Raw genomic sequence first — 8,847 nt, 5'->3', positions numbered from 1 at the left:
GGGGTGGGAGAGGATGTGGCTTAGGGATCAGCACAGGGGAAAGGCACTTAAAGGTTTTCATTCATAACAAGAGCAAAATGAGTCTCTAGCACTTAAGACCTGTGAAATAGGGCCGTCTGGGTGGCTCACTCAATCAAGCATCCAACTTCAGCTCAGGTCATGATCTCACGGTTCGTGGGTTTGAGCCCTGCATCGGGCTCTGCACTGACAGCTTGGAGCCTGCTTCAGATTCAATGTCTCTCTCTGCCCCTTCCCCGTTTGTGCTCTGTCTCTGTCTCGCAAAAATCAATAAACATTAAAAAAAAAAAAAGATCTGTGGGGGTGCCTGGGTGGCTCAGTTGGTTAAGCAACTGACTGGCTCAGGTCACGATCTCGCAGTTTGCCATCTGTGGGTTTGAGCCCCGCGTCGGGCTCTGTGCTGACAGCTCAGAGCCTGGAGCTGCTTCAGATTGTGTGTCTCCCTCTCTCTCTGCCCCTTCCCTGCTCATGCTCTGTCTCAAAAACAAATAAACACTTAAAAGAAAACAACAACAAAAAGATCTGTGAGATAAAATGAAGGGCTTGTAGTCTGGTCCCATTCTTCTCTGGGCTGGTCAGCTCCCTTCCGGAGCACTGGAGTCGTGCTGGGGTCTCACTGTGAGACTGACCTGTCGAACCACACCCTGTTCAGACAGTGAGAAACTGCCACGTGAGAGTAGGTAAGAAGAATCTAGAGCATGTAGTCTAGAGAAAAACAATTCAGGAGTGACACACTACTCAAGGTCCTCCACATTCCTGAGGGCAGACTCAGTGTGTGGACATTACAGGGAGAGAGATTTCAGCTTCAGACCCAAAAGAAATGTTTAATAATTCTGAGCGGGCGTTGGCTGAATCAGGACACAATGCATTCTCTGGAGCTGGTGTCTCCACGCAGAAGCCAGGACATTACTCAGGTAATTCAGGACATCTGCCTGGACAACCTTTAAAATGTCTTCCAACCTTAAGATTTTGTGACTTGCTGAGTGAAATTCTAATTTTATAATTTATGACTCAGGAGAGGCTCTTATTTTGAGTCAGAGTATCTGAGTAGTAAGGCCCCAGCTCCTTAGAGTCAGATAGCCCTGGCTTCTGAGACTGGCTTTGTCACCCACTAGCTGGGTGACCCTGGAAAATTTCTTCCACCTTTCTGAATCTCAGTTTTCTTGTCTATGAAATGGCAATACTTACCTGGTAGGCTTTTGTTGGCATTAAGTGAAAGAATACGATAAAAGATCAAAACAGCAGGTTGTGTGTGTGTGTATGGGGTGGGGGGAGGCAGTGAGAGAGAGAGAGAGAGAGAGACAGAGAGAGAGAGAGAGAGAGAGAGAGAGAGAGAGAGGGGGAAGAAAGTACAGGACCTTTGCCATGCTATAAAATCTCATTACTGCCTACTGGTTAATTTTTGTCTTCGTAAGACTAGTTTACAGAGCACTGGGTTTAAGGAAAAGGCGAAATAGACTCTGACATAGTAGGCACAGATTCTGGCTTCAATCCTCTAACAGGGAAGGGGAGGGTCTGACCTGGGGAGGAAGGGGCAAGAGAAAGTCATCACCTGAGGGCTACAAATAGCCCTGGCCCTGTTCCTGGGTTTCCGGCCACTGGATGAGTATGGCCGTCTAGTTGCCCACCTTACAAGAGAGCGTTGGGCCCGGACAAGCCCCCTGCTTCCCCACGCTGACTGAGGTATGACACTGTATCTGGAACGACCCTCGTTTGTGAAGTGGGCAAGGTTTTGTTTTGTTTTTTTAAAGCCTTCCCCACCTCTGTTCTGACACTTCTTCCCTCAGCCCCAACTTCCCCTTACTTTCTCCTGCCTAATTCCTCCTTCACAACTTAGTTCCTTAGAAACACCTCAGTTTGTCAGGGGGCCTGGGTGGCTCCGTCGGGTAAGTGTGCAACTCTTGATCTCGGCTCAGGTCATGACCTTATGGTTCATGAGAGCACGCCCCATGTGGGGCTCTGTGCTGAAGTGTGGCACCTGCTTGGGATTCTCCCTTCCTGTCTCTCAGCCCCTCCCCCTGCTCACGTGCCTGCTTTCTCTCTCTCTCTCTCTCAAAATAAGTAAACTTAAAAGAAAGAAAGAAAGAAAGACCTCAGTTTGTTCACAAGGAGGTACAAGTGACTGAAAAGCTGAAAGGGCCACCTCTCCTCAGGGACCTCTCTCCTCAGCGGACCCTACAGCATGGGTCGCCGTGGGAGTGAGTGCCGCTGGCACCACGCCAGTGTGTCCCTGCCCAGCTGACGGACTCTGGGCCAGGCTCTCACTGTCTTGAGCACTGGTGGATGGTGGTGAAAACCCAGGCTCAAAGCCTCGCCGGGGGTGGGGAGTGGCCCCCGCTGTTGGAGGAAGTGAGTGGGTCCTGCCTGCGGCCTTAAGCTGACTCAGTGATTCCTGGAAGGTGGTGATGTCATGGTGACATCGCAGTTCCCCACCCCAGCTCAAGTCAACAGGAGAGTTAGTGACGACCGTCCCTCATTGGCTCTGAGCTCTGAGGCCCCCAGTGACCAAGTCCCCCAGATCTTGCAGGCCGCTTAATGCCGCCTGCATTAATAAATCCCTTCTCCCGATTTCCACAGCTCGGGTCATCTGTCCCTACCGTGATCCCACATTCTGGGGAGCCTTGGGTGGTTTTAATCAGTTTGTCCCTTTCTTTTTCCATGTAAATGAATTCACAAATCATAAAAATCACTCCGGGCCAGGCCATGTGCCCTGGGGCTGGGGGAACAAGGAGACTCCGGGCCATGCCCGCCCAGAAACAGAGCAGTGAGGACGTGTACCCTTGTGTCTTTCTCCGGTTTCACATCTGCCCGTCTTCAACAATGTTAATAGCTCCGAAGGGTCAGGAGCTGTGTGCCTTGATTCCTTTTGTCTCCTCCAGGACTCCCGAACGGGGCTGAGCACGTGAGCCGCTAAAACTGCGTGTGGGGGAGCTAGCTCCCCATCTCATCCCGTCACATCGTGGAGGAAGGGGCGTCTGCAACAGGGGCCCTAAGGCTGGGGAAGGAGGAGATGCCTTTTGCTTCTGGAGGACGGGTGCCATGCTCAGAGGTAACTAAGTCCAGGTGTGGGTGTGGGAAAAACCTCGCTGGACTTGCTGGGGCCCGGGGTGCTTTCACGAAACCACTCCCTCCTCCCCTGTTCCCCAAAGACCCGACTCCTTGGGAGGCCGAGTGTCAGAGCCGCGTGCGTAAACTGGGTCCTTTGTCACCTGGAGTCTGAATTCCAGCGCCTCCTCGGCGGTTCCTCCCAGCCGGGTTCCAGCGGTTTTCAGGAGGCGGCCCGGCTGGCCTCACGCTGCCCGATGCTGCCTCCTGCAGGCGGTTCTGGGGCACAGCCCTCACGGCCGGGCTCTGAGCGCCTGCCGCCCAAGCCCGAACGGTGGCTTTTCATCACCTGAAGTTGTCAGGGCAGCTAATAGCCCATGAACGTGGAGAGAATGAGGCTTCTCCAAGTGAATTGGGTGTTGAAAGATACTGTGATAAATGGTGGAGGTAGCGAGGGTGACTGATGAAGATTCAAATCTGAAATGAGATGGTGGGGGTAGGGGTGAGGTGGCACAAGAAGGCACTAATGTGGACTGCGACCTTGCCATTTACATCGAGGCTCACACCAATCTGAGAGGCAGGTGTTCTGAGCCCCTGCTTAATGAATGATGGAATCGAGTCTTAGAAAGGTTAACTAACATGACCACGGTTACACAACAAGTAAATGGCGGGGCCAGGGCCTGAACTCAGTGACCCCATAGCTCTGTGACATCTGCTGTCCCATCACCCCGTGCTAAGAGAGCAGAAGCCTGCCCAGGAGGAAGATCTCTTTATCTATGGTGTGAACGGGGTTCTTTGGAATGAAGATGGAATGTTAACAGCATTCTCTTCACTAAGAGTTTTAGCCATAGCCTCTGTGATGGGATTTTAGGGATGCTGGGAAGATCTCCCCACCTGAAAACATCCCCCAACTTGCCCGTCACCTTGCCCAGAATTTCACTATAGGAGAGTCATTCCCTTGATTAGCATTGGCTGCACGGTACTCTCTTATTAACTGAAAACGTGATTCCTGGTGGCGGGGGGGCTGGGGGGGAGGGGGTGGTGGCGGTGGAGGGTGTCACATGTTAAGCCCTTACATTTTACCTCAGTGGGGATTAGCTTGTCATTGTTTTATCCCTGTGATAGAGAATTGAAGGTGTGGGGAAAGTGGAGGACAAGAATATCTGTGTCCCCAACTACGTGCTTCATCTTCTCCCCCCATTATGCTTCTTTCTTTGACATCACATGGGCCCAGCCATCTTCAAGGTGTCTGTCACTCCTCCATCTAATTGGTCATGCAGTCGAACCTGGCTTACCTCTTAAGTGGTGCTTGACTCTTTTCCTGTGCACACCCCCCAAGTTGATCTCTGTTCAGATTGTTTCTGGCTTGTTCCTGGCTCTGGGCCTTTAATTGAACCTGGGGCAGCAGTAGAAGAGAGCTTTCTAGAATACAAATCTGAGAATGCTGCACCTCCTCTTAAGACCTTCCTCATTGCTTAAGGAGTGCAGACTCCTTAGTATTTTCTACCAGCCCCTCAGGACCTCAGTGCTACCCCTCTCTCTAGCACCAGTTCTGTCTCATCTCTGTACATTCCTCCTCCATCCCATTTCTGCTTCATTATCAAACACTTTTCCTTTGTTACCTCGAATGTTCATTCACATCTTCATGCCTTTGCCCACGCTTTGTTTTTGTCCGGAAAGCCTTTCCTCTTCGGTGGTCTCAGCTGGCCACTTCCTGGTGAAGCCATCCCTGATTCTCACTCCCAACCCCCCAGGAGGAGGTGTTTTTATGTCTGTGTCTCCTCCACGAAGCCTGGATACATAAATGAACGAGTGAATGAGTAAATAGAGTCAGCTGATGAGTGGCCTGTCCTTTCAAAGGATTTTTGAAACGAATACAAACCATGGCTGCATTTGTGAACGTTGCCGTGATGCACGGAACGTGTATGTGTGTGCATTGGTGGGCTACAATGGCTCTGTTATGATAAGTGATTTGATGGGCCTTGAACTTACTCACACAAGCAGAATAGTTTCAGAACATTGCCATGGAGACAGATGAGGCCTCAAGCAGCAGGGTACCACTTAGGCAGTGACAGATTTTACAGAAAATGGGCTTAGATACACCTTTCTTGTCAAAAAAAAAAATCCCCCAGCTAGTGGGAAGAGTGCTTCAAGGCAGAATGAAACCTTGCACCCCAACGAATAAAAAGCCCCTGAAGTTAGGAAAACAGGAAGTAACAGGGTAGGAAGAAGGTAAATTCTTAACGATAGACCTAGAGCAAAAGACCAAAAAAAGAGAGTGAGGAGGCTGAAGCCCTACCATGATGTTGGAGTTCCAGATGTTATCAGCAAATGAACAGAGGAAGAAGATGTTTCAAATATATAATTACGTTAAAGAATATGAGGAGGGAATCCTGTTGTGCGGTGTGATGAGGTATCACAGAGAATATTCAGGACTGGAGAAAACTTGTCCCTGGGGCTTTGGCAAGTTATTAATCATTTATGACATAACTAGAACTAACATCTTCCAATTCTCCCTAATCTGTAGAGAATGACCTTTCCTGCCCGGTAGAAATGTATTCATTCAAGGACTAGTTCAAGTGGCGCCTCTGCGAGTAAAGCCTTTCCTGAGTCTCCAGGCAGGGCTAATAACTTTCTCGATGTGGCTCCTCGGGGCTGCTCTTCTCTCTGTTTATTGCACCCACCACTCTGACAGTTGCCAAATGATTGTTTTCTATTTCCATCATTCCTTCTCCTTCTGTTAATTGGCAGGTTACTCTAATAAGGAGCTTTCCCATTTTCTGTGTTTGTTTATAGATTTATTTTAGTAAGGGCTCTCATTTTATTCAGTAGATTGTATTCCATTGCCAACCTTGTTTATCTTGATACTCTGACCGTCTCAGACACGGCCAGTGTTCCTTCCAGGATGCTCCCACATCCTTCTGACACGCCCCCATCATCTCAGCACTTGTTGGCAGTCTGATACAACAACATGACTCAGATTCATCTTGTACTTTTCCTGCTGCAGCCTGGATTACCCCTTTCCCCAGGGAGAACTGCTTCCTTTCAGTGGAGGATGGTGTTTAGGAATCAAGATCTGGCCACCTAGTGTGTTTATTGTTAGTGGGGTGTCATTGCTTCTAGACCCTTTTGGTGGAGGGAGCTAGGAAATACATGTATGTATATGCACAAATATGTATATACACATACTGAAACCTGTAGCTATTTCTATATATCCCTGTATTTATATACTTAAAAAAATAAGCTGATGTTTATACATCCAATTCCATTCCACGTTCATGGTTCTTTATAGTTCTCTCCCTCTTTATGTTTGCAATTCCTTTCTCAACCTGGCTCTCATTATCCTCAATATGTACCTGTTTGCTCAATACGATTACTTATTTGCTTAATATAATCAATCTCCCAATCATACCAGCTGTATCTTTTACCTCCACTCCCTGCCCCCACCCTCCAGCATCCTGTGTCCTTGGGCACCAGTAGGTATGCCATCAAAGGGCCTCCACAGGGAAGCCCTCTCCTGCTGTCAGTACCTGGTGGGGCCATGGTGCCAACTATTCCATGCCAGAAAGGGAAGAGGAAAGGAAGGACAAGGAAGAAAAAGTCTGTGCTGATTGCTTTAACTGAAAGCTAAAAGGAGGGAAAAAGAGATGCCATTTCACCTAATCAGCAAGTGCTTTATCAAGTATTGATTAGTAAGAAAGCACGGATGGATGCATATGGCATGTATGAACTGGTAATAAATTTTGCTTTAATAAATCATCCAATTATTTATGTTTAAACACATTGTTGTTGTCCCTGTCTTCACAAATGCCATATAACCTTGTAGATGGAGTGGAAAACGTAAAATAGCACTGATAGGTCAAAGAAACGTCCAAAGGGCAATTCACAGTTGGTACAGACCTCAAGATAGGGACTTCTCTTAGAATTCTGTAGACAAAGTTAAAAAAAAATTATCCTCTAAAGTTGAAACCCACAACAATCAACTTCAAATGAAATAAGATTAATAACCTTTGGGCGGAATCATCTTGGAAGATAACTTGTAATTGTCTACTGGATACAACCAGGGTGCTTTCCAAATCTCCGCCAAAGAGACTGGAGACCCTTCCAAAACCCATCTGTGTAGTTACTCATTTACCACCAGTCATGTTGATGTCTACTGGGTTTCTTCTCTGCAAAGGTATCATTTCTCTCTTTGGAATTCTGTGTTAGTCTGCTAACTACTGGGGGATATAACAGGGAAGAAAACACAGTCCTCATGCTCGGCAAGTTCATGGTCTGATTGGAGAGACAGACCAGTAACCAGGCCATTTCAGTACATGGGCTAAGTCCCTTGAGAGGAGTGAGCACCCAGCTCTGACTTCGTGGAGGATATATGGAAAGGTTTCCCAGAAGAAATGCCATCTAAGCTGAGATTTGAAGGACTGCTAGGAGTTAGCTAAGAGAAGGGTGTGGGAGAAAGGCAGAGAGGAGAGAATATTATAGGATGAGGGGCCACATGTTCTAAGATCTGAAAAAAATGAGAATGCACGGAAGGCTTAGGGAGTGGCAAGTGGCTCAGTGTGGCTGGAATACCAAATTTGCAGGGGAATGGGGGATATGAGGGATATGACACTGAGGAGCTATGTAGGGCCAGAATCATCAGAGGTCTTGGGAGCTGTATTTTGGCATCAGACTTCATCCTAGAGAAAAGGAGACATCTCTCAAAGGTTTTAGGCAGGTATGTGATGTGATCATAGTCCCATTTTAGAAAACCCCTCTGGCTGTGTGCAGTGAGTTAGTCAACTTGAAGTTAAGGGCACAGTCCCCACAAGTCTGCCCTCACTTCAGACACCAGCCCCAGGTTCGGGGTCCCCAGGATCACCTTTTCTTCATAGCATCTGGCTGCAAATTCAAGGGTTCTCATGACTACCCTCACAGTTGATAATTTGATATTTAGGAAAGTGTTATACTTAGGAGTACACTTTTATTATAATAAACAGATATAAATTAGAATTAGTCAAGGATATAATTAATTGGAATCAGGAGGGTTCCAAACATGAAGCTTCTAGGCCCTCAGGATGCATTACTTCCCAGCATCTCTACATGAATAGGCACAAGTATTGCCAACCATGTTAGTTCATGCAAGCTTTAGTAAGGGAGCACTGTCAGGGTGGAGCCCAGCGTGGGACTCGATCCTATGAATGAGCCCTAATGACTGTAGGATCATGACCTGAGCTGAAATCGAAGAGTCAGACGCTTAACCGACTTAACCGACTGAGCCACCCAGGCGCCCCTAGAGTTTTTATTGAGGCTTCATTACCTAGTCATGGTTGATTGCATAATAACTTACATGGTTGAACTTAAGCTCCAGGCTACTTCCCCTCCCTGAAGGTCAGGCTGTCACATGGCCCAAAGCCCCACCCACAATCACTTGGTTGGTCTTTCAGACTCAGCCAGCCCCACTCTGACTCATCTCATGAGCATAAATGAGGGCCCAACAAGACACTCCTCTTGCTGTGAAAATTGCAAGTTTAGGGATTTCCTCCTAGGAACCCAGACAAAGGGTAGATCTTTAGGTGACGCCAAATTTCTTACTGTGCACTGTGGTGTGGCGGTTAGATTGGATGAGAGTTAAGTCTGAAAACAGGAAAACCAATTAAGTGGTTGCTGCAGAAATCCAAGAAAGAGAACATGATGGCCTAGACCCAGGAAGAACAGAGAGGATGGAAAAAAGTAAAGGGGTTTTGATACATTAAGAATAGAATGTCAGTACTTGGTGTTTGACTGGGTAAGGAGGTTGAGGGC

At 47.8% G+C, this 8,847-nt stretch overlaps 1 protein-coding gene across 7 annotated transcripts in view; it reads left to right on the top strand.

Moving 5' to 3' along the window:
- The first annotated feature begins 538 nt into the window (after positions 1-538).
- CACNA1E (calcium voltage-gated channel subunit alpha1 E) overlaps positions 539-8,847 on the top strand; it is a 654,182-nt gene continuing 645,873 nt past the window's right edge. For 6 of the 7 annotated variants that reach the window (XM_045048898.1, XM_045048896.1, XM_045048897.1 and 3 more), the window contains exons 1-2: positions 540-932; positions 2,898-3,067. The gene's annotated coding sequence lies outside the window, so the exon portion shown is untranslated. Of the gene's footprint in view, positions 933-2,897; positions 3,068-8,847 lie in introns of all 7 variants that reach the window. The other variant, XM_045048892.1, reaches the window with a different exon arrangement.

This window comes from Felis catus, chromosome F1 (genome assembly GCF_018350175.1).
Source record: "Felis catus isolate Fca126 chromosome F1, F.catus_Fca126_mat1.0, whole genome shotgun sequence".
NCBI classification, from domain to species: Eukaryota; Metazoa; Chordata; class Mammalia; order Carnivora; family Felidae; genus Felis; species Felis catus.
This window is presented reverse-complemented; position numbering and strand designations above follow the sequence as displayed.